The 26,061-nt window shown below is 41.0% G+C and overlaps 1 protein-coding gene across 7 annotated transcripts in view; it reads right to left on the bottom strand.

Moving 5' to 3' along the window:
• FAM110B (family with sequence similarity 110 member B) overlaps positions 1–25,735 on the bottom strand; it is a 128,765-nt gene extending 103,030 nt beyond the window's left edge. For 2 of the 7 annotated variants that reach the window (XM_065053599.1, XM_065053604.1), the window contains exon 1: positions 10,910–11,056. The gene's annotated coding sequence lies outside the window, so the exon portion shown is untranslated. Of the gene's footprint in view, positions 1–10,119; positions 10,559–10,909; positions 11,118–18,394; positions 18,817–25,492 lie in introns of those variants that run through there. The other 5 variants (XM_065053600.1, XM_065053598.1, XM_065053597.1 and 2 more) reach the window with 5 other exon arrangements.
• Positions 25,736–26,061: the final 326 nt, after the last annotated feature.

Here is a 26,061-nt window from a genome sequence, read left to right as displayed (position 1 = left end):
TAAACTGCAGCAATGGCTGACATGCCACCAGCCCGCACCAATGCAATGCTAACCATGTCCACTCCTAAGCACAATGATTAGGTACAAATACTACCAGGGCTTTTCCAATACCGGTTTTGGTCCCTCCTGTCTCCATCTCAGCTGCCAACACCCAGCGGAAGCGGAGTTTGAGGGGTAAACGTTTTGGCCCTGCAGCATAATGGGAATGAAGGGTACTGCGAGAGTAAGCGTGTGTCTGCAGGGTGGGCAGCTCTTTCACTCTACAAAGTTCTCCTCCAACCAATTTATATAATAATATTCTGCTATTCAGCAATAAAGCAAGCCTGCTGTCATTAGTAGCTTTTGATTAGTATTGACCATACTGATAGTGCAGGAGGCAAATATCCCTCTCTACTCTCTGGCTGAGCAGTGCAGCCCACACAACACAGGAAAATTTAGGTAGGAAGTGGAGTGTGAGGATCAGATTTCATATTGGGGCAGGACACCCTATAAAAAGTCTTTTCAGTAACAGTCAACCAGAAGTAATATGGAAATCAAACTGGTTGACTGCAACAATCTGAACAGCATCATTTGATACCTTCACAGCAGTTACTGGATAATGACAGTTTAGAGAAAAGAATCCTGTCTTTATTAAAACGAAGACAGCTGGAGGAAAAAGCCTCATCCTCCAGCTTCCATTTTAGGCCAAGTTATGAAACAATTACTGCTACTTAGCCAGCAAACCACAAGTTAATACAGCTATTAGCAAAGCCTACAATTCTTTAGGTCTAGTCTTCATGAAGACCACTTTAAAATGTTTAAAATACAAGGTGAACTTCCATATAACCATCTCTGTACACTTCTCTTCAGGAGTGGTAAGGATGCTAATCCAGAAGGCACCACACAGTACACAGTTCCCTCCCAGGCACTGGGAGGACAAGCAGTTGTACCTAGGAGGTTAGGGTACAAAAATAAGTCCAGAAAGTGACATGCATGTTCACCATCACACTATGGACAAGCCACTTGTGAGGACACGGCTGTTTCTTCAGTGCACAGTATCAAAATCACAGCGATTATGCAGGTTGTGAAGACACCAAAGCCCAGCACGTGCTGTAAACGTTCACATAGAGTGGGCTTCAGGGACAGAAGGGGGACAGCATCACCACAGAGTGAAAACAAAGGGAAGAAACATCAAGCAAAGTCCAAGAGCTGCCCAAGATGTGAGGAGATGCTATTTGAGGCCACTGGATCCTTGGGAGGCCACCATACTCCAAATTGACCGTATAATGCTTACAAAGGTGTCCTCTAGGATGGTCCTATACCAGTTTTAGTCCAGTATCTGATCCCCAGCTCTACAGAAAATCAGCCCTTACCTCCTGGCATTAAGTGAGGCCTTCTTATCTTTTCATTCACATTCAGCATCTATTTGGACAATTTTCCTTTGCCCTTGAGCCCTCCAGCCCACATAATAAGACAGGTGATTGAGAATAGTAGGCCATTTACTTGATTTTACATTTTTATTACACTGAGGTGAAGGTATGCTGCAATCATCTTGTTTTATCTCATCAGCACTCCTGTTCTTTGATATATTTTTTTTGGTAACAACCATGTAGACAAATTAGCACGTTGATATTTCACATAGTTTTTGGTCTTTATGGTTCATTCTCTCACTTAACTATGTTCGCTGTCAGTTGCCAGGTTCCTAAATCAGGAAAAGGTAATTCACACATCTGCCTACATTAATAAAAAAAAAAAAATAAGTGAAATAAAATTTTAAAAAGGCAACACACCACACCACCGAAAGGCCAGAAGGGAGTAGATGATTTGAGTCCCGCAGAGCTTTGAATACCCCATTTAAAGTTCCGCTCCCAACACTGACAGCCCAAAGAAGCTCCAAGAAAGGTACACAAGAAAATTCTGTTCTGAATGCTACTAATTTTATACTTGCTGAGTGAAAACCATATGTCTATTTGTGCGCATTTCTGCAATTTCACTTTTTCATTAAGACGAGAAATTGCTTCTTTTATGCAATCTGCTACTTTTCAGATAGCAAAACATTGTGATGTCTGGTAGAAGCCTAGCTGGTTTTGGCTTTAGGAGGCTTTTTTCCCCCCCTCTTCCTGTGAGAGGAAAGCTTTTCCCAAAGGATTTAAGTGATTTCATAAAACAAATGTAAAAACAAAGACACTTTTGTTTAAGGACTGAAGGTTTTGTTTTGTTTTAAGGGGGATGGAGAGGGAAGGAAATGAAAAATGACACTGATCATCTTTCAATTAAACAGGAAAAAAAGATATCTCATTCCTAAAATAGAAACTTTGTGATAGCACAAACTTGCTATAATAAACAGGTCACCAAAAAAAAGAAAAGCAAGTTAACATTTTTTTCTAAATAAACTCATTTTGTTTATTACAGTCACAAGTGAACACCTCAAACCACTACAGCAAAGATCAGACTAAAACATTTTTCTCTCTGAATTCAAGAGCTTACATTGTGCATTCCTATATGCTATGCTTCATTAGAATCAGTTTCTCCTTTTCCTCACTCTATCAAACAGGAAGAAAGAGGAAACAAAGATCCGAACAGCGTGGCTTTAGATACATGAAGATTTGGGGAATTCACTTCGGCTGAAGTTCTAGCTCAATTTCTCAATAGGCATCAGTTCATTTACTATAATAGGACCCAATACTACAACAGGAGTAACCCCTTGAACTTGTGCAGCAAAAAAGGCAGATGAGCACAACACAGTAACAATAAATAAAAGAAAAACTAATTAAAACATCTGAAATCCTTCCGCAAAGCATGTTTGGAGGTCTTGCAAGAAATCTGAGCAGACCTTCACATCTGCACATGTCCCCCAAGCATTTACACAAACACACTGCAGAAAATACATGTGTTGCATTCGGATTCTAGCTTCCAATTAGCAGATATTAATTCATGGAATTAACTGATTTATCAGTAAATCCCTACATATTGTATCAAGTTTTATTACGTACAGAGAAATTTAACAACCTCAAACAAACTTCAGTGAGAAAACAACCTGTCCAAAAGGAGTAAAAGCGATCCATGAAGTCTCATTCACACTGCCTACCATTTACATTCATTCAGAATTGCCATTCACTGAAATTATCATTCAACATCCAAAACTAACACACCAGGAGAACTCAACAGCAATAGACTTCAGTAATATCACAGCTCAGAAAGGTAAAAAAAAAAAAGATAATAAGAATTTTGCAATTAAATGAAATATGCAAGTGAAATCTATCACATTTTAACTACTTGTACTTACATTACTAATTTACAAATGTTAGCACTAAATGTGACTTTTTCTAAATGTAGTATTGAAGTAAATGCATGCATGGGAAGCAACAAGACATTTTAATTAACATATTAAAAAACAGGTCTAAAACCATTTAGGGTAGACAGAAGGATAAATAACAGTCTGTCAAGTAGACCACAGCATTACTTTTTATACATATAAAGTACAAATAAAATATATACTATCATCATCTTTAAAGTGTTCTACCCAGTCATTACTTAATTTTCTTCCTTCCTAGTTTAAGCTGCATATATATATGCACATACACACACACGCAGCAGTTTCATTTCCAGTGGCCCCCTGACCTCCCACAAGGTAACACGCACAGATTAACTTGCCAAATAGAGAAAGACAACATACAAAGGTCTTTACATATCCAAAGGTCTGAGTCCACTCATGAATTTGGGTTGTTATTTAAAACAGACTTGTATAATACTGTGTATAGGTACTGGACAAAGAGGAAGACACTCTTACCAATGGTTCTTTCACTTCAGCTCCTATTCGCACAAAAAAACCACCATGTGGAAATCTGAAAGTTAAACCACTGGAAGGCTGCAGAACAACTTTTATTCCCCCATTCTTCTGCCCACAATTCTTCTCTTTTCCTTTGCCTTGTTTATGAACTATGTGAAACACAGTGTAATTTACAGATGTCTAAAAGGTTCTTCTGCAGTTTGCTCTAAGGTTCTTCTTTGTTCCTTCCCCACTGTAACCTCTTTTCATTCAAAATGTGCTTTTCTAAACTGTGCAACCCCAACCAGCTAATAGATACCCCACAGATAAATGATAGCAATAAATAAAACATGAGCTTTCCAATTTAATTTGGACACAAGTTAATGTGCATGCTGAGTTCAGGTGTAATATATAAGCATTTCTCCTTCATCCCCCTGTCCACCAGTTTGTTAATTCAGTCTTCCTATAATTCTCATTCTCTTGCACTTTTTCATGTGTGCATCTTCAAGGTTTTAAGTCTGTCTCTTGTACCACTTACTCCTTGTTCCAATCCATTTCTCTCTGTTTCCCAGTCTGACCATGCTCACCATAAACACACAGTTCATTTACTTATTAGCAAGAAGGATATTCCTTTCCACTTGCTTGAGCTGCAGACGATACTGGATGTTGCTGTTATCTTCCCTGTCCAATAAAGTCTTAAAACATTTCCTCCCATTTCGTAGGGTAGACTTTTCCAAGACCTCAAATTGTAACAGGAAATTGAGTGATTTTGTTTTTTAAAGAACAAAGCAAAGAATCAGGAGACAAGTGTTCTGCTCTCTGATTTCCTACAGACTGTTTGAATTTAGGTTGAATCTCTCCTTTGTAAATCTGAAGTAACTTTTCTACCTCATGCAATAATATTTGGAATTTGAAGGCTGTCAAGTGAAAGATGCTATACAAATGCAAAGCATAGCCCTAGTCTCATCTTTTTAAATACACCCAGCACTCATATAAAACAGCAATAGGAACAAATGAAAAATCACAATAAGTGAATAGCCTAATAACACATGCTAAAAACTACCAAGACAACAAATTCAATTTTCCCTGAAATTAACTCTTTTGATGGCTCAACACAATCTCTTCATGTTTATTTCCTATGGGGGATGCTGACACATTAAGCTCATTACACAGCTCCTCTTTAAAGACAAAAACATACAAGCATTTAAAACAAACATCTAAGATACAATAGATCAGATTTTTAATAAACTATGCTGGAAAGGAGCGTGCAACTGCATTACTTCTAAGGTAGTTAGACACCTGCCTTATAAATTCAAAACAAACAGGCATAAAGCAATATCAAGAGACTGATCTTACTTTGATGTACAAACACACTCAAAGCATCTTGCTTTTTTAATGATTCTTCAAGATGCATCCACACAGATCGCATTCATTCTTGTTCCTTTTTGAAGGGCCATCTTGAAACTTCCAGAAGTTTGACTGCACAAAAAACCCAGCTACAAGAGAGCTTACAAACCTAAAGGCCCTTATGCTATAGCAAAGATCAAACTAAGACAATGCGGTGAAGCCTTCAAACCACATACACCCTCATTATGCTTTCTGTGAGGCACATGCCTCTTTGGTGGGTACCAGAAAAATCTTCAGAGGTACTAGATAAAGTGTCTGAACTGGCATGATCTCATACCTCAATTTGGTCCAGTGGACAGGTTGTTTTGGCCTTTGTACAGCTCAGCACCAGTACCCAGGTCACTTGGAAAACAAAGCCACAGACGAGCACACGTGCTCCTGCTTGGGAGCCCTCACCCCGAGTCTTCAGTGGTCCTGCACTTCACCTCCTGCCCAAGGCACTACCCAAGTCCCTCCCCAGGCAATATCTCCCTACTCCTGCTCCCACGAGCATAGTCCTCAAACAAGAAGATGCAGCTGGTGCCACAGAGCACCCCTAACCCCAGAGAGCACATCAGGCAGATGATAGATATGGGCACTCACTCAAGAGGAAAGCATATGTTTTTTATTTATTTCTGGGTTCAAGACGGCAATCATGACCTCCAGCCTACACATCCATTTATGCATTTTCTGTCCCACACATATTAATTTGTGATTATCTTTAATATTTTATGAGTTATACTTGATCCCACCCCATTATACACCAGAAAGAGAAGAAAAAGCAGCAGCTACTAACGTCATAGATGGGGGTTTTTACTTGTTATAAGTTCAATTCACCATCAAGTGACTGGATAATACACACTCCCCAAAAATAAATAGTTCTGCTCATCACACCTTCTCCACTGAAGTGTCTTATGTTTAGGTTGACTAGCAGTGAAGATTGAAGCACAGAAGTTATAGTAGCTCGAGTTACTTGAACTGTCCATTTCCTTAACAGTCATGTACAAACCTTAACACAAACTGGGAATTAAGAAGTACAGCTGGGAGGGCATCCAAAATCTGACAGTTCGGAAACTCATTTTGATTTCCCATGCACAATATTCTAACACTCCTTCAACAAGTCATCAAATCATCTTCCTGTATGTCAAGTTTTTAATCTAAAATTACAGATGAACCTTTGGTTTACGACCCTTCTTCTTCTCCAAGAATTTGCCCAAGGGAGTTTATTAGCAGCTGCTATTTCCCCTCTCTATCATTACAAACCTACAAAAGCCAGCACCGTTAAAGTTTTGGTCTCCTGTCTAACTCCAAACTGTTCACACCCCATCACCCTTGTAGCCTGGATATCCCTGTACATATTCTGTTAGAATGGAATATTTTCTGTATACAGGTGACTGGAACTATGTACAGTATTTGACATGAAGTCTCCCTAATGCCTTGCATGATAACTTGCCTATCTCCACTGAAGAGCTCTCACTGAGGATGACATTTGCTTTCATGTTATGCTCACCACCAAATACAGTCACGCCTGTTTGACTATAGCATTGAGGCTTTTCCTCCAGGCTTGTTTTAAGGGACAACCTGCCAGCTGGTAGCAGATGTGTTGTTGATAATCACTCAATAGATAACTTCACTTTTAGAGCTATTTAACTTCCTCTCATTCCTATTGCTTCAGTCATCACAGACATTCAGTTCTTCCTGTGCAATAATCCAGCCCCACTCGGTGCTGACTGTGTTTCCTAACTTTGCCTCATCAGCAGTCGTCCTTTGCATAGAGTTACCTCGGTCAGAACGGTGAAGCAAAATACCAACCCCACACTAATACCAATCCAGAGCAATAATTCCTTTATTCATACAGTCACAGTTTCACCTTCAGGTTGCTCTCCCAAGCCGCCTCACCATTCTTTAGCCAAGCCTCATACTTCCAGTTTAGTCATTTTCAGTGTCGGCCATGGTTTACACACATTGAACTGAAGCCTTCTGCTCCTTTTGTCTAGGATATTCAGTATTTAACCATAATAATGAGACTTTGGTCTTCCATGACCTAATTCTGGCAAATTCATGATGCATTTTATCCTGTTTTCCACTTATCTTTGTATACTTCATTACCTTTTCCATTCCAAATTTGTTCTAAATCCTTGAATACTATTAGGACCAGAGCAAAATGTGAACAGATTTCATTCTTCTCTCCTCCTTTTAAAATAAATACAAGTACACCTCTTCTACTATATGGCTACCACGACTGCTGCATTGAACTTGACAGATAACAACCAAACCTTTTTTTTCAACCTGGCTCCAGTGTTCTGCAGCAACACTTTCAGACCCCTAAAGTTGAGACCCTTTGCTTCCTTAGTTTGACTGTGTTAAATCTGGAAGCAGGAATAAGACATTTAGTCTGGTCATTTCTGTTTGACACCCCATTTTTTTCCCCCATATTCAAATCCTCATCCCTATCTAAAACTGGTTACAACTGCTAATTTTGGAGGCATTAGACATATTTTTCAACTACAGTATAGTCCTCAGAACATCAGAGCCAAGTTCTCTTCCTTTTTTTTTTTTCCCCCCTTTCTTCATCTTAATTGTCTTCATGCTCTAGCTTTTGGCAATACATGTGCTATCCTTGCAGTTTTTGCTCTCTGATGATCAATCCCCTCCTTCGCTTCATTCCTTACAGGTTTTCCAGTAACTCGCGGCTTCTTTTTCTTGCAGCAAGGTCCGCACAGCCCCATTTGGCAAGCTTTTCATCCTCCTCAAAACGCATTTTCCAAGCAGCTGTTGTACCTTCCACTTGAGAAAGCCCAAGCCTTTATTTTTTTATTATTACTTAAACCTGTAACTCCTACAGGTCTTCAGCCCTGCAGACTTTCACAAACTAGTTCCTCTAACTTCTCAGAACTTGCCCTGCTAAAATAAAACTTCCTTGAAACAAACACACTCTGTAGCTGACATATAGTCATCCTTCAGTTTAATTTAAAATTATTAACTTGTGGCTAATCAACACATATACTTAAGGCCTTGTGGAATGGAGCTGTAACCTAGCAGCGGAAAGCAAGTCCCAGTGTCAGCCATGGAGAGACCAGGGACACTCACTCCTTACTCAGAGTTCAAAGATACGACCTCTAGTTCTGGTCAGGCTGTAAATATGAGCCTTCATTTACTCTGCATTCCACTACAATTAATGACCCAAATCTACCCTATGATAGTTCAGTGTACTGATCTCCAACCTAACTATGTCACCACTGGGAAACATACTTACAAAAGCACATTTGAGAAACATATTCCTTTTATACACCAGCACGGTACCTCAAGTGCACTCTGTAGCTCTGAGCAGCCAGAACACATTTGCAAGGCTAAGTTCTATAATTTGACTCAGCTTTGCCTCACAAAATCAATGTTAGCCCTCCAGATTTTGGAGCATAACATGAACCTTTAACAGAAAACCATCTCACATCCACTGGAAGACCCTACCAATACTAAGTGCCCCCAGCAACAATTTGAGATCCCAAGTCTCCAGCATGCACACCATAAAGTGTAGAGGAGAGCACTGATGGCCAAGTGCTATGGCAGGACATGGAACTAACTGCTCTGGCAAAGCAACAGCAAATTATCTCCATATGAATCTAGAAAAATACTATTTCCCTCTTTACCTTGTGATACAATTTTCTTAACAAGGATAAACTGACATAAGGGCAGTTTAGGCCCTGTATGCAGTAGAATGAAGTTGTTGGCATAGGCTATCAGTTCCATCAAGGCCATAAATCACACTAACCACCACATTCCTGGTATATCTGCATCTACTCTGCGGCACACAGGCACCTCCTGCCCACCGAGGCGAAACTCACTACTGCAGCATGAAATACCAACTGATAAGTCACCAACCCACATAAAATGGGGGCCCCGGCAGGGCATTCAACTATGTCAACTTCAACAGCCCCACACCATGGCAAGGACCACCCACTGCCTCTGAAGGACTGCTGGTGGCCTCTGCATCCACCTCCTTTGGCCATCATCACCAACAGGGACATCTCCCCAGGGAGCACATTCACACTGCTGGTGCCTTCTGCTCTCCTGACCAGTCTCATAAGCTCAAGCCAAGCCTCCACAGAAGTGGGGTGTTCAGCTGCCCACTGATTGAGGAGCAGGGATGGCACTAGACACTTCCAAAAAGCAATTAATTGTATTAGTTGCACACGAGGTAATAATGTACCACCTCTTACTCCAGAAGTGCTTAAAAGTGTTTTATCTTGTTAATTCTAGGTCAGCTGAGCGCATGTGTGGTATGGATTACACTGACCCTTTTAGAGTTCTCAACGTTTTTAAATAAGTAGGACAGTTAACATTAGACACAAGCCAAGCTGTGCACCTCCTATACACCATGCAGAAAGATCAACCAGCAGGCTTTACGGGCAGACACAAGGACAAGCTGCTTTATAAAACATGGCTCTTATGGCAAATGAGTACAAATGTGAAATAAATTATAAATCTGACCCAGTATCGTATTAAATCAATTACAGGCATTGTACAAGAAAAGGAAGTTGAAGTGACCTTTGCAAATTCACCCAACACATCAGTGGCAGATTTACAAACAAAGCAAGTAGTTACAGCTAAGTGATAAAAAGGTCTGCAAGAAAGATAAAAGTTGTCTTGCTGCTTGCAAAAAACAATAGCATTGTCATTTTAAGAACAAAGAAGTTTCACCCTTAAATATCTGAACACAGTAACTGCAGACTTTAAATACAAGCAAGGATCAACACACAAATGACCATAAAATTCCAGTTTAGAAAAGTTAATACTATGGTTCACTGGAGATGTTAATTCGCCAGTGCCAGGTCTTTTAAAGTTTTAACGTTCTTGTATGCCCTGTGAGCTGTCATATATATTAGACCCTAGGACACAAATAATTCCATTGCTTTCCCTTCTTTTCACATATGCTTTGTCTGACTGAGGGAAAAGGGAAGAAAAAACTAGACATTTACGTAAATTACCTTCTGAATAAGCCTCCTCCCTTCTCCCAGCTAAAGTTTTCTTAAGGTCAGATTAACACTTTGAAACGAAACCAGGCACCGGCAGGCCCGGTTTCAGGCGATGATGTTGTGACAGATGCGGTGCAGACCCCGAGCAGGGCGAGCGCCGACCCGGGGGAGACGGCCATGTGCTCAGCCCCGCATCCCCCGACACGGCATCCCGGGGAGGAAGTTCACACTTCGCACCGACCCGGGGAATTAACTCGGAGCAGTTCAACAGCCATCACTTCCAGCGGCTTTCTCTTGGGCCATATGTTTTCTCCTGACATTAGCGAGGAATTTCAGCGGAGCCAAACCGCTCTGTCCGCCCCGCCGCGGACCCGCTGGCAGGCTGGGGGCCGGAACGGCCGCCCCCAGGGCATAGGACGAAGCCGCTCGGCTCCGCTTCCGCACGGGGCACCTACCGCCGGGGGCTGCTCTCTGTTACCGGAGGGAGCCGCCCACCCCACCGACCCCCGGCAGCAGGGCAGGGCGTCTCCTGCCACAGCGCCCGGCGGGGCCGAGCCCCCTGCCCGTCCCCTGGGCAGCGCGCCGCCGCCAGCCCCGCACCCCACCCGCGCTGCCGGCCCCCTCCCCAGCCGCCCGCCGGGACTGGTGTTGGGGGCTCCCGCCCGCCGCCGTTCCCCAGAGCCGCCCCCAGCAAGCAAGGAACCGCTGCGGGACGGCGCTGCACTCAGCCCCGGGCCCCGCCGTGCCTGCCGAGCCCCGAGCAGCAGCCCGGCCCGGCGCTGCGCCTCGCCGCCGCCCTTACCGTCCTCGCCAGCGCGGCGCAGGAGCCTCCCGGAGAGGAGAGAGGCGAAGCCGCGGGGAAGAGCAGGGAGCCGGGGCCGAGAGAGCTGCCGCCGCGAGGAGGAGGAGGAGGAGGGGGCGGAGGATCGGCAGCCGAGGGGAGGAGACGGGGGGCGGGGGAGCCGAGCGGCTGCAGCCGCCCGCCCGCCGCGCAGCCGGCGCTTCCTCCCGACACGCCGCCGAGCCGGGCCGGGCCGGGCCGAGCCGAGCGCGGGGGCCGGAGTGCGGGGCCCGCCCAGCGCCGCCGGGCACGGCTGTCGGGGCGGGGAGCCCCGGGCGGGCGGGGATCGCCCCTTCGCCTGCCCGCGCTGTACAAAGGGGACCCGCCGCTGCCGCCTTTGTTCGGCTGAGCGGCGCCCGGGAAGGGCGGGCAGCGGGGTGGCAAGCTGGGCGCTTCTCCCACGCGGAGGTTGTTCCTCCAGCCCTGGCAAACACAGAGTAACTTCGCTAAAGTTAATTTGGGTTTGTGATGAAAACCCCCTCCACCTGTGCCAACTGCTGCTCGGCATCCAGCATTGAAGTCAGCCTACACACGGTGCTTCACCTGCCTGTTTACGCCTCAGGAGCTGACTGGTGACTCCGGTTAAATTAAATTTTGGGTTTTTTTTCATTGCAAAGGGTAGATGGGATCTTGAAGACTGGTTTCTTAGCATTCTGCACTTGGCAGCCACCAAGAACTATTAAAAAATGAATTTCAGTTACACCTTTATCCCATTGTCTGTGGTAGTTCACAGATTTTCCTTCAAACCTGGGTGCTCATTTGTTTATTGATGTACATAGCCTGTGTAGATCTGACTGATCATTTAGGTACCTTTTGAAAGCATGTATTTTGCCACAGTACACCATCGCTCATCATATAAACCTCCTCTAACCTCCTCCTCTTCCTGATTTCAGTCCTTCAGGTACTAGAGTTCATGCAGCCCTGTCATGTGAGTTAAAATAGTAGAAAGGGGAATATTTTCCCTCATTTGTGTCTTACTTAGAAGAGACTAACAGACTTAAAAATGCCCTTTTACAAAACCTTCTCTGAAGGGCAGTTAGACTTCAGTCATTTGTAAAGCGGTGGAATAAGCAAAACGATTCAACCTCCAAGGACTATCTACAAATGACCTTTTAAGAAACCAAAACTAGACTATCCTAGGGTTGTTAAGAGCAGGCATAAACTGAAAAGCTCCTTGTCCAAACAGCCTCCCTTAAAAGCTCTTTTCCCTAATGTTCATTAAGCCCCAGCAGTTAAAAGATCCCACCTGGGGGTCTTCACTGTTTGCCCAGAGCTCTGTTTCCCAGGCTGCAAGGAGTAGAATAGCCCAAGGCTTTTGGTGCTAAGCTGGCTCATTGGGTTTAGTACTGGACTGAGTACTTAGGTGTGCTCTTAAGAAACAGATACTTTATCATTTCTTGTAGCTATTGCCTAGAAATTACCTGTAAGGCCCATGAGGTGCCTGTTGCAAGGCACAGGTGTGTGAGGAAGGAGGGGAACATGCAGCTTTTGTGCTCTTCCACATTATTAACAAGGGTCTGCTGCTTCCTGCATGCAGTACCACAGCCACATTAGAGAATGGGAAAGAAAAGTACCTCGTTTGAACCTTGACTTCTGTAGCTGTGTTGTTTTAAAATTCTAAAAAAAAAGGAAGAGGAATTGATACAATTTTGACTGTTGGGAGGAAAAAAAGTCTGAAAATATAAAACCATTTAATAGATGTGGAGAATCCTGTGTAAGCCATCAGGCAGCCTTAAGTAAAGCCAATATGCTAGAGGTGTGAGCATCATCTGTCATAGGTACTGCCTAGTCCTGCTCACAGCATTATTCACTAGGGACAGAAGCCAACCATCAGCCCCATGCCCTGTGCTGAAGAGAGCCCTGGCCACACAATGGGCTGCTCGTTTGTCACGTAAGTGTTCAATACAGCGACACCCTTGTAAAAGGTGTGACCAGCCCTTTGTTCTTTAGGCTGGATATCTGTAGTAGTGCGAGAAGCAGGCAAATGCACCTCATCTCTGTTTACAGGAAAAATTAGATGACCTGTTATGGCCAGATTTCCCTGTTCCTGGTCAAAACAGAGGCTTACTGATATTTTAATTCCAGATCAATATGCAAACATTTGTTAAAGGCTAGGCATGTGTATCGTGCATCTATTGTGCCCTTACTGATGAAATAAGAGCTATGGAGTTGTTTCTTACACTACTAACTGTTAAGTTTTTTCACACCCAGGTGTCACATGATGGATAGCTTCAATAAATTATGCCACACTGTGCAGCTGCTGCCTCTGGAAGGAAGTATAGAACAATACAATTAATGTCTTACCTTTATATTTTAATATAGCTACTAAAATATCTTCATTCTCACCATCAAGATCAGTGACAGCCTGGCCTCTGCCTCAGCCAGATGACTAACCCATTGAAGCAGTGGCTGGAGATCTCCCAGCTGCAAGGCAAGTCGCAGATCTGACCTGATCTTGAACACCCATGGACTTCATCACATTTCAAATCAAAACAAGCATCCTGGCCCCAGGATTACATTGAAGGGCACCTTAAATGATTATCCTTATACACAGATCTTTGCACTTTGAGATGCCATAACCTCTGATTTATAAATAACATTTAAGGCAAGAAACTAATTCTATAAATGTGCATATACCTGGTTAAGCTCATCTAATTCAATAAGACTACTCATTAGGAGTAAAGTAAAATGTGCATAAGAAAATGTGTTGTCTGGGACTAAGCTAAGAACCTCTGGAGATAACTATAAAATTACCCAGTTACAGGCTTAGTTTTACCTTACCCCTTCCTAAGAACAGATTATAAAATGTATTAATCTTGTCAATCTATTAAAATATTTTACAATTTTCAAAAGGTTTTGAGATACAAAAATTTTAAAACTCAGCTATTAATCATAACTGTCTTCCTAAATCCACATTCTTACAAGACAGAGAATAAAGCATTTGTTGCTCTAATCAGTAGGTTTACTCAGAAACAGCTGACACTACTTGAAATTATGTTAATTAACACAGGTCCTCCAGGTCCTGTTCTAATGCAGCACAACACACTGGTGAAGACAAGCTCTGTCCACCTTAAACAATGTGTTGTTATTGTTCTTGCTGCTTGAATCTGCCATTAACAGTAAGTCTCCATCTCACAGCTGCTTCTAAACTTCAGGCCTGCTTGCATTCAAAGAGAATTTCAGTTGTGTTTTGGCATTGCATATGCTATTCACAAAGTCACCTGCAACTGTGTGTAAGAACAACTGAGAACAGAGCAGCCTGTTTCCCTCTGTCTAGCTCTAGAGGCCTGGCTGTGGGATGTTTGGATTTTGGATATGTCCTGCTTGTGTAAACTTACATGTAATGATCAAAATACATTTCAAAATCTGGACTGCTGCCTGAATTACCACAGCAACTCAAATACTGAATGGTGCAGCTTTCTTCCCTGTCCCTACATCTGTAGGTTGTATTTACTCTCAAGTCCTTCCACTCTACTGCCCAGCAGGTGTGAATGGAGCTCAGCAACCACCTGTGTTAACGGGCCAGGATGTGACCTGCAGCAGCTACACCACCACCAAGTATTTTAGTGTACTCAGCCTTGGTTAAATTCATGAGTGGGACACGTGCATGTCCCACCTAGCTCAGCCCATCCAGCCATCACCTCAGCTATGCCTTCTGAGATGGGGGTGAGATAGACAGAGGAAAGCACTGCTTTAGCTGTCACAGCCAGATCAGACCATGCCTGCACATCACTGAGCTGCATGTGCATGTTCAACAAAGCTCACTGAGCAGTATTGCACAAAAAAAGACTGAGTTCTCCATTCCCACCCCTCATGCACAGCCAGCTGCTTGCACAACCAAGCTGGTGCAGGATAACCTAGTCCTGTCTTTGTGCACTGGGCAGGTTTGTTTTTTTTTTTTTACTTTAATAATAAGCTCTGTAGAAAATGTGTGAGCAACCTGTTAGTGGGGGTAGTGGGGGCTGTAAATGATGCAAGCATTTAGGAGTGCTGGGAAAAGTGTTTTCCCACTGTTGTTTGAAGCAGAGGGCTGATGACAACGGATATGGGTGAGAGTCATGCTGATCCATTCTTGTGGTGCTCAAATGCCATCACGGTCCAAAAAGAAACAAGCCAGAAACCCCCTTCTGAGCCCGCTGCAGCTCTCAGCTCTACATATGAGGACTTGCTGTTATCTCCCCTCAGTCACTGTATTCTCCCCATCAGTTTCAGTTTGGCTTTGTTTAAGATCCAGCACAAAGCATTAGTTTTGTTCCTGTTTTTTCTTTACTATCACGCTGGGCTTTACTTACAAGGGTGTTACGGTATTATTTACTTTCCAATTTTGGAAGGTGTGCAGAGGTAACCCCAGCCAAAATGGAGGAACTGAAAGGTGTGAGGCCACAAGTACATCACTTGACATCCTGTCTCAACCCACACAAGCAGAGAAATAAAGACAAGTCTGCTCCTTTTCCCCACATACATCTACTTTGAGAACACAGACCCATTAAATCTGAGCCAGACAGATACCAGTTCTTTAATTAAGCTTGTCCTTTTAAATGCCTCAGGAAAATTATTATAAGAAATACTATACGGTTGCCCAAGGATAAACAAGATATGCTTTTAAACACCCTTTATTACTAACATTGCACAAGCATTCCAACAATCAAAACTAACAGTTTGTTATCATAGTTGCAATCCCTTTGGCTTAGTAGCAGCAAGATGAATAGCATGTCATATCTGTTCTCAGCAAATAGCTGCCTGCCTTTGTAAACAAAACTGTCAAGACCAATTCTCCATACACATTTGCAAATTATATCCATTAGTTATGTGTCTTTCAGCATATTTAGTATGCTGCCAGAGGAATGGTACCCTCACACTACTTTTTTAAATTATCAACATTACATTGTCAAGGAAGAAGTACCTTGGTAACTATGGCTTTAATTCACTAATATCTCCTACAGACCCCTAATGAAAAACATCCATATCGTCTAGTTTACAAACATGCAAACCAATCACTCCAAGAGTAATTCCATGATTACTCCAATAAACAAGAATCATGCAAGCTTACCATAAGTGATTATACACTTATTTTAGTCCTAAACCTAGGACTAGGTGGTAAGAAACTTTTCATTACATCTCTGAACACGCTATTTGCTTTCTAAGTGTGTACCTGTCATTGCAAAACACCTTTCCACTAACAACAGGTAGTTTACTGTCCTTGTCCTCAGTTAAATCCATGAGTGAGAAGTGTATATGGTATCCTGATATTCCACCTGATCCAAAGTACAAAGCCTTTTGTCCTCATCCCAGCACCAGCTTCTTACTTACTGGCTGCTCAGGAAGAATTCACTTCCAATGCCTTGTCTCAGTTTAACTGCATGCAATATGATAATATGAATTACTTCACAGAGAAGAAGGTAAAATTAGTTGCTGTGTGCCCTGTGCTCTAAGATCATAGAGTGAAATATGAGCTTAATACTGTAATTTCAGGCCCCCCCTTTGGCATTTCATGGTATTTTGAATTTTATTGAATCTGCATAATACATGCAGAGGACAAAATCGTGAGTCACTGGCTTTTTTAAAAGTAAGAATTCCATTTTTATGATTTATATATGGCAAAGCCTGTGTCTATAACTCTTTATAAATTATATTAAATATCTTAAAATACTGATATATAAAGTGCAGTGATTTTGTTGATTACACTTACAAAAGTAGGCCCATTTCTTGTATACAAACATCTATCATGCTGATTTTGACATTTTGCATTAATGATATGTAGTAAAGTAATGTCATTTCACCAGAGAGTTCTAATTAGTTGCCAGTAACACAATATAGTCTTGTATAATTACAATTTTTGTGTGTGAGGAGAACTGCCTTGTTCTCATTACTGGGACTAAAACCACAGAGCATCACATTTCTCGTCATTGTACCAGAGGAATGTAGGAACACACTCATGACCACATTAGGGAATGGCACATAATAACAGAATCAGTAACAGGTAGAAAATGTGATGACACTAAACTGTGATGCAAAATTTATCCATGGAAAAGCCCCCACCCTACTGATGCATTCCCATCGCCCTGCAGCTCTCTGGCTGTTATTCAGCTCTCGAACACCAGGGCAGGCGTTTCTTCAGCTAATCAAGCCAGCATGGGAGTGATGCTGTCGGGGAAGGCTGGATCAGAAAAGCAGATGAGAAATACCTAGCAGTTCCTATAAAACACAGTAAATGCTAGAGGAGAGTCAGTACGGGAGTCATTTATTGCCCATTGCATGGATTTCTCCTTTGATTGCCAAGAGTTAGAAAATTCAAGTTCAAGAGAGATGGGTCCATGGTGCCAAGTGTGACTGAGTACAGCTCAAGCCAGCTGAGCTGTGGTGTGGATGTCAGTGTGTGAATACAACCAGAAGCTGTGAGCTCTGGTTTCAGGGTCTCACTGTTATTTAAGCAGATCTATTTTTATTTCAGGTGTTGTGTGAGGTGCAGAACTAGCTCACAAACACATGTAGAGAGACAAAAAAAAAAAACACCAAACGACAGAGCAACACACTTAGTTCTCAAGAACTAAAAATGGTTTGGATTGGTAAAGCATTAATCCAGATAGTGGTGTTTGTTTTTCTGAAAGCAACCTTGCTATAGCCCTTTCTAAAGATGCATTTACTCATTTTTTCTCAGAAAAGAGGGTCAGCTTTACAAAGATTTTGTGAATAGTTAAGGAAAAGGAAGGAATATTAAAAGATGAGTGGGAAGTGAGTAGAAATTAATAATTTGTTATTTAAACAACTATGATATATCAAAATAAAGATAAATTAATCACAATGTTTATTTCATAGTATCTATTGTATTTGTACAATTTTCTGAGTATGAGGACAGACCGGTTATACTGAAGCACTTAGCAATTGAAGTAACACACTTGATGTGACAAGCAAAAATCTTAATGAAAGGCTGAGATATAAGATTAACACATGAAACCTTGTATTGCCTTTATAGCTATGTGCTTTTTTTTTTCCCTTTTCATTAAAGCACTCTGCTGAAGGAACAGGTGCCACTTTCTCAATAACTTAATCTGTGAGAATTGCGGCCCTGAACCAGCTCTTTCCCACTTGTTTTTTTTCCAGTCTACATGAAGAGGGGTCCGGAAGGCTGATGGTTTTAAGTTGCATGAGAGGTTTCACTTCCCCTTGGCTTTCAGCTGGCAGCAACACGCTCACACCCTCTCTGAGTCCCAGCTGGCGCACAATCCTACCAGGCTGCAGGGTGAGTCACATTAATGTCCCTCTATGATGAGGCTATCAGAGAGGGGTTATTTACAGCAGTTTTGCAGAATATGAAGCTACCCCACCTTCCATAGCTTGCTTTTTCTTCATCACTTGGTTTCTCCACCAGGAACAGCACAATAAACAGCACAACACGGCCTTATTCATTGTCTAACACCAAATCTGCAATGCCACCCTCGTACTCACCTGTGACCTTCCTCCACTGGAGCTACAGCTGCATTCCAGGCACTGCTTCCCCCCAAACCCTGCTTTCAAGAGTGCATCAAATACCTTGGCAAGGACAGATTAAAAATAAATATATATCTATATCTATATCTCAACCCATGTTACTGCATTGGAGCTCCTCAAAAGGGGCTCACCACCCTCCCAGAGTTATCAGCTCTTGCTGCTTATAGTTACGTGGCTCATACTTATATAGTGCGTGTGGGTAGTGACTGTGTCCCTTTCCCTGCTGGCTAATCCGAGAGCTTCATTTGACAGCTCATACATGAAAAGATCTTGTTATTTTTTGAAATGTAGTGGCAGAGATTTTATACTTTGGGCCAGAGTGTGGCGGAGGCTCTTTGGGGGCGAGTGCATTGGAAGTGACAAGCAATGAATAACTGACATCAGGCATAAGTAATATTTGTAGTCTGACTTTGGTATGTTATTCTTAAAAAAAATGCAGTCTGTAAATACAGTCTACATTTGTTAGCTTGAAAGGAAGGAAAGGGGATGAGGGCAAATACAGAAGAGAGAAATGAATAACAAAAAAAAAAAAAAACAAAACCAAAAAAGACAAAGAAGTAAGCTAATAAAGAGAAAAGGGGAGTAGGAGTATTAAAATAGAGACAATACACATACAAATGGATCAAAACTGATATAAAATTGCAAAAAAGGCAGCAGAAAAATTGAAGATGAAAGGATTCACAACATAAAATATGAGGAAAAAAAAACTAAGAAGAAAGTGTTTGTAAACTTACAACCAATAATACTCCAGCACCTTATGAAATAAGGACTTGCTTTTCTAAAACAATGTGTGTTGAAGTCCCATTTATGGTGGGACAATCTAGTTTGCAAGTTAAAAAGAAATCTGTGAAGGTACTTAAAATATACAGCAGGAGTGGGTGGGGCAGTGGGGATGTGTAGTTTAGAAGCAATTTGGATGGTGACAAAGTCATGCTGTAATACAAATATTATGTTTAACCCCCTGAGGAACAATGCAGTTATTTCAGCAAGAGGAGAGTTATGCAAGGGAAGCCATTTGAATGAACTTGTGAGGCTCTTTCAGCAACTCCAGTGAAGCTGATGACTGTATGTTCATTCAGACTTTTTGCTTTTCTTCATTATCTGTTGACTAAAATGGTGATGAGAGCAACAAGCTGAAAGGTGGTATGCGCTTACATTGTATTCTTCATTCACACATTGACCATTGTTTTCTTTGAAAGCAGAGACAGGTATAGTCCAGCAGGGAACAAATCAAGTAATTGAAATACTGTCTGAAAGGAAATATTTTACATCAGAAAACCAGAAGAAAAAGAGACGAAGGGCTTCCAGGATAGATGAAGCAGAGTATCAGCTACCACGTGGTGGTCTCATTATCACCCTCAAACCTCATTTTTACATAGAAGAGTTATCACATGAAACTTCATGTCAGCACACTTTGTCAACATACTGAACATAATAACAGGAAAAGTGTGGAAGTCAGCATGTTTAAATATAATAAATCATGGAAGAGACACATTGTCTATCCACGAGGGAAAAAAAAAATACAGGATTTTAATATTCTATTACAGAAGTGGAGCATCAACTGCCTCCTTTCTGTACTTGGCTGTTCTGAGGACTTAATTGCAACAGAAAAACCATACATTAAGTTTTTAGGAAGGGATGGAGCCAACGCTGGGTACGGTGGTGTAGGGACCACACTCAGCACCATTTCCAGAGCAGCTGCAAGTGCTGAACAGCATCTGAATGCTCATGTTTCCACAGCTGTGAATGGAGATGCTGCCTTTGAAAACAAGCTTTCTGCACTTCTGTTCCCGGAATTGAATAAATATTTGTTCTTTCCTCGTTTCACAAGGCCTCTATAAAATGATATCATAAAGTGTGTAAATAGGAAGGAGCTCTTGGCTACGAGGCACTACACACAGCTAGACACTTACTACCTTTATTATATAACAGATTAACTAGGGAAGTAACACATTGCTTAGTTAATTACTTTCTCTATATAGAAACTATTTATTCTCTAAATAAATTTATTTAAATTTTTAATTTTTATTTATTCTTTCTTTTCCAGAATTCCTGGGATTCCTCCTAAAGTAACTGCCAGTTTTTTAAGTGGGAGATATTTTATTAAAGGTACCATACACTGGAATACATCCTACTTTACTCATCAACCATTTTTAACTAGCAACAAGGAATTTTTTTGTGTACAAAATGATGGGAACTGTTGGAGCATGTGAGGAAAGACTGGCTTCTTGTGTTTTACACCCTGTTACAAAAGCCCAAATACAATTCACAGCTGCTCCAAAACCTCTATGCAATATTTAGTTGCATATCGTTACAGATAATACATGGAACTTTGCTTACAATCACAATTCCCAATATTACAGTATTTATTACACATACAAAGCACAACCTGAGTGCAGAACAACATCCCTTTTCAGGGATTCCTCAGCATTAATTTATCTTTAGTTCTTGCTTTCATCAATAGACTTAAACTACTGCCCAAGCATTTCCCTGAATTTTGCCCAGGTATATGTAATATTCATAATCTATTTAAAAATATGGACAGAACACTGTTAGCCTTTTGGGAATTAGTTGTTTGCTGTTAATGTTTCAGATTTAAATTTAATCATATATTCAAGAGGTACATTCACCTTGAAATAGGTTCAGTGCTACACTACGGAAAATTTCCTCAGAGATATGTCAAATAGTTAAGAAGGCTGCATGCGGCTGATTTCAAGGAAAGAGATAAACAAATATTCTTGCCTATTAAAGTTTCTGTCTTTTATTTATTATATGTCCTAGTATGTTACGATCTACCTTACTTAGCATTACAAAGCTGTTATTAGTATGTTTTATTCATAAAACATACGTTGCTAATCCTCTTGACTCCATAATAAATTATTACTTGTGTGCTGTACTATAATATGTATATTCAATAATTCAGAAGCAAACTTGGGTCCTTAGGTAGTAAAAGTCTCCACATAAAACAACTGTTCTTTGGCGAAAAGGGATCTTAAATCTTTCTAAAATCCCTAGGGGTATTTCACATGTGAGCTTTGCAGGGACCAAGCTGTTCCCTTCCAACTCCATGCATTGCTGTGCTACTGGGTCATCACACCAGGAAGGGATAGCTTGGTTTTGTACCCACAAAATGAAGAATGTGAGGAATATCAAGTTCTGTCCTTTACCTTTTCATTAAATTTGAAGTTGATTTGTAGCAACATCTACTTTGTTTCACCGAAAATAATTTCAATATACCAGGCAGGAAACATTGGTACAACTGTCGAGTGTATTGCATGTAATCCTCGGTGGAGTGTTGAGAAGTATGAAGCATATAATATTAGTTGGATAATAAGCAGGTCCCAAACATTTGTTGATATTTTAATAATTCCTTTCCCTGAGCAAAAAGGAATTAACATTCCAATACTACAGTGTTTTGTGTCTTTATGTGGCTGCCTTGACACCCTCTTAAAACAAAACAAAGCAAAACAAAACAAAACTACCATCAAGATAAGGGTTTTAGTTACAAAGTGCAGACCCAGACTTCATTGTGAACCAGATGTGGCTCCTGGTTATAATCTCGGGTCTCTTGCCAGTCAGAAAACAGAGAAGAAGCTAGAAGTCATAAAATTTTTGGAAAAAGAAAAAAAAAAAATCCAAAAACGTTTTGTTTCTATAACATTACTATAAGACTAAGTAGATTTATTTTCAAAGAAGAGACAAAGATCCCATTTATTTATATTTTATGGTATTGACAATTTTTTTTTAAAATTTGTTTTAATTTATCTCTTGTAACTACTGGCAGCCGTATATTTTCAGCCTTTTACCATGCTCAGGCAGCCCAGAGCAGTGCGCTGGATGCAGGACTGTGTCTCCCAGCCAGACAGACACCTGGCCAGGAGGAAACAAACAAGTATTAAAGAATCAGAGAGCTCGTACTGTACTTACTCTTTGTTCTGGAGACACTGGATTTTAGTTGCTTTAGTCAAACGAGAGGCAGACATCCCAATAATGAAAGGATTTACAAGTGTCAAATGTGTTTCTGCTTCAGTGCTGTGAGGGAGCCCAGTCCTCGAGGGATTTCTTGCCGCCTTGTGTCTCTGTTATGGGTACCGTGCAGGGGCAGCCTGCTCGACAGGGACAGGGGACAGGGTTTAATTGGTCCTGCAGCTGTGGCACCAGTTGAGAAGAATAAAAATATTGAAAGCAGCCATAGACTTCAGCACTATAGCTAACACCTTTCCTTCTGTTCCATTACACCTTTTAGGCTGTCCCATTATTTTGAGTATATTCACTGGAAAAAAAATGCCTTAATATATATTTTTAAAAATTAGGACTTATTTGTTATTTTATTCTTTTTCTTCTTATTGTATTTTAAACATGCAGTATATTAAACTTGAAGTATGCTTTTGCTAATGATACCAAATGTTCAAAACATAGTCCAAAGTCAGAACCACTCATCTTCAAATCACTGTCCCACATTATGCCACAGATTGCTACTATTAATAAGAAAACTTATATTACTATCCCCCTAGGCCTCAGGTGACTTTATATGAAAGCATCTATTCCCTCTGTGTATTCTCTCAACCTTCTTGCCAGATGGTAATCTTGATATTTTGAAGGGCTTCTTCTTGAAAACTTCAAAGTATTTTGCACGATTGGGTCTATAAGGTTTTCTGACTTTAAATAATCCATGTTCCTAATATTAAGTCTTTGCCATTACATGTAACACTAGGTGGAAGAGTGATGGAAACTGTCTCTACCTTAATTAAATCATAAAAAGGTGCTAAATGCAAAACTGATTGAAACAAAATGTTTTAAATTGAAAAGAAATCTCATTTAATTTTTAGACAAGTTAGTACTATTTCTGTGTTATTTTTTACTCTCCAGTCTCACTTTACAAAAATGAGCTATAAAGTATATTTGCCTGCACAGTGAATCCAGGGCTACCTTGGGCTATCACCCGAGGAAGGAAGGAAGGAAGGAAGGAAGGAAGGAAGGAAGGAAGGAAGGGAGGGAGGAAGGAAAAGAACAACAATCTCTAGGAACACAGTTAATCAGATATAAACCAACTCTGCCTTCGAGGGAGTCACATTCTGAAATTACCAGCAAGATTTCTAATGCTACAAAGATTTGCAGGCCAAACTTTAGGCATTCTGTATTTAACCCAATGCAGCATTTGGGTGTTGCACTATGGGTATAACAGTTTCGACCTCTTTACTCTGGTCCTCTAGAAACACTATAGATACTGTCATAGAATCAAAGAATCATAGAATAGTTTGGGTTGGAAGGGACCTTCACAATCCAACCCCCCTGCAATGAGCAGGGACATCTTCGTGCAGATCAGGTTGCTCAGAGCCCCTTTCAGCCTGACCTTGAATGTCTCCAGGGATGGGGCATCTACCACCTCTGTGGGCAACATGGGCCAGGGTTTCACCACCCTCATAGTAAAAAATTTCTTCCTCATGTCTAGCCTGAATCTCCTCTCTTTTAGTTAAAACCTTTACCCCTTGTCCTATTGTAACAGACTCTGATGAAAAGTCTGTCCCCATCTTTCTCATAGGCTACTTTTAAGTAAACTTTGATTTCCTCTTTTGTTTTCTTAAGAGAATCTCCTGTTAGGACAATCTGTAAGGGGCTTCCTGCATTCCCCCAGTAGCAAAGCACTTCTGTGCTGGCAGGTGTGTGTCCTCCAGCATCAGCTTGCACTCATCCTTTGCAATTCCTGCCATGGTCAAACAAAGTGACACTGCGAAGCCAGCTGCTGGCCCTGTCTGAGACCTTATCACCATGGCAGCCCACAACAATGGAAAATAGTGAAAGGAAAATGACAAAAGTTTTCAGCCTTCATTCCTCTGTGAAGCAATTGGGAATGTTATACCTATGGTTAAAGCATAAGACAGCATCAAAACAGCCCCCTCTCCATCCTGAAAGATTGTAGTTGTACCATGAAAAATCAGGGAATGAAGAAAGCACTCCTTTCTGGATCTTTTCTTCATGAAATTGTAAATAAAGATCTGTATAACAGCAGTAACTACAGTCATCTTTTATTATCTTTCAGAGCTTGAAGAAATATTTTTTCAGGATTTGCCACGTGAACCCAAGTCTCACTGACTTGTTGGTGCTTAAGCTATTTTTGAAAATGAGACAGCATAATAGATTCTCTATTTGGGGAGGGAATGAGCCTAAGTAACTTGACAACTTCTGAAAATTTTACCATGAAATAAAAAATACATATTTATGAGATTAATCCATTTCTCATAACATGCCATAATTCTCCTGGGAAATTATAAGAAATCTGAATTCCAGAATGTTGCAATCAGTAGAAACTGCAATTATTGTAGAGCTAAATAAATTCTTCATATATATGTCTGCTTCTGGCATAATATGTAGTACAGCTGGTTTGTAGGTAAACAAAAGTGATGCATGTATTTATGATGATTCATATCTACAGCTAGATTAAAAGACAATGCCATAAATGAAATATGCTAATAACACAGAAAAATATTTGCTAACAGGAATTATTTTTTTCTCATTTATGGAGTGAGTGTATTGTATATTGATTATCGTTAACTATTCACTGTTAGATAATGTAAAAAAAGAAAACAAGAATAATCAGCTAATCAAAACAAAACCATACTTGCACATTTCATTGGAAGTTTCTGTTTCAAGAGACCAGCTCTGGGAGTTAATGAATATGCTCTCTTGTTATCTGAAACATTAATCTGATACTTGTTTTAGAAGTATTTGGGGGTAAATAACTCCATAATAATAAAGCTGTTACTAGGAGGCCTGGAGAAACCTAAACCAATTTGGCTTGGAGAAACAGATAATCAGTATCTTAGCACATTCTTTCTAACGTGCCCCTCGTGCTTTTCCCTGAGAGCAGGAAATCAGTGAGTGGAGAATAAATCTCCATTCTGATTGTTTACAGAGCATAATGAGGGCCTCAAGCAAAGAAATGCATCATTTGCTTTATACCTGCGGCTGAACTGAAACGCATCCCATTAAATACCCACCAAATGCCATTTGAGATGTGTAACAAAAAGCCGTCATTTTACATGAACACAGCCTTACCTTTCAGAGGGTATAATTCTTTGGAGGAAAGTTTAAAACAGTCCATCCTGAAGACAGTTTCTGGTTGTTTCCGATTTTACAGCAATGGCCTCTCATTTCAGTTCTCTCATTTTCTTCCTCATTCTTCTGTGTTACTCATTCTAAGTAACACCTGATCCAGAAGTAATTTGCTGCCTTTGTTTCTCTGAGCTCCACCTTTTCCCCAATCCTGCTTCTTCTCTTCCTTTTTCTCCACTATGGGCCTCATTCTGGAGAGTGAGAACAGTGATTTTGACAGCATCCTGCTCACTCCCACCCCATCAAAAATGTGCTTCCTTTGCTTTCAGTTGTGATCATTCAATAACTATATTTTCCAAGAGGAAACCTCTCTGGCGGCTTCAGTGGCTCCCTGGGCATCTCCAGATTCCCACCCTATATTGCTCACCACTACTTGCCTGTATCCTGGCTTATTCTCATTCTCTTTGTCACCTGAGTGCTTCTGACCTCCAAATCCAAAACCTCTTTTTTTCCCTCTGCCCATGTTGCCTCTGCATCTACTTGTCGTGTCCACTCCTTTCTGTTGGATCTCC

This window comes from Columba livia, chromosome 2 (genome assembly GCF_036013475.1).
Source record: "Columba livia isolate bColLiv1 breed racing homer chromosome 2, bColLiv1.pat.W.v2, whole genome shotgun sequence".
NCBI classification, from domain to species: domain Eukaryota; kingdom Metazoa; phylum Chordata; class Aves; order Columbiformes; family Columbidae; genus Columba; species Columba livia.
The sequence above is the reverse complement of the archived record's forward strand: the minus strand, read 5'-3'. Positions and strand labels throughout refer to the sequence as shown.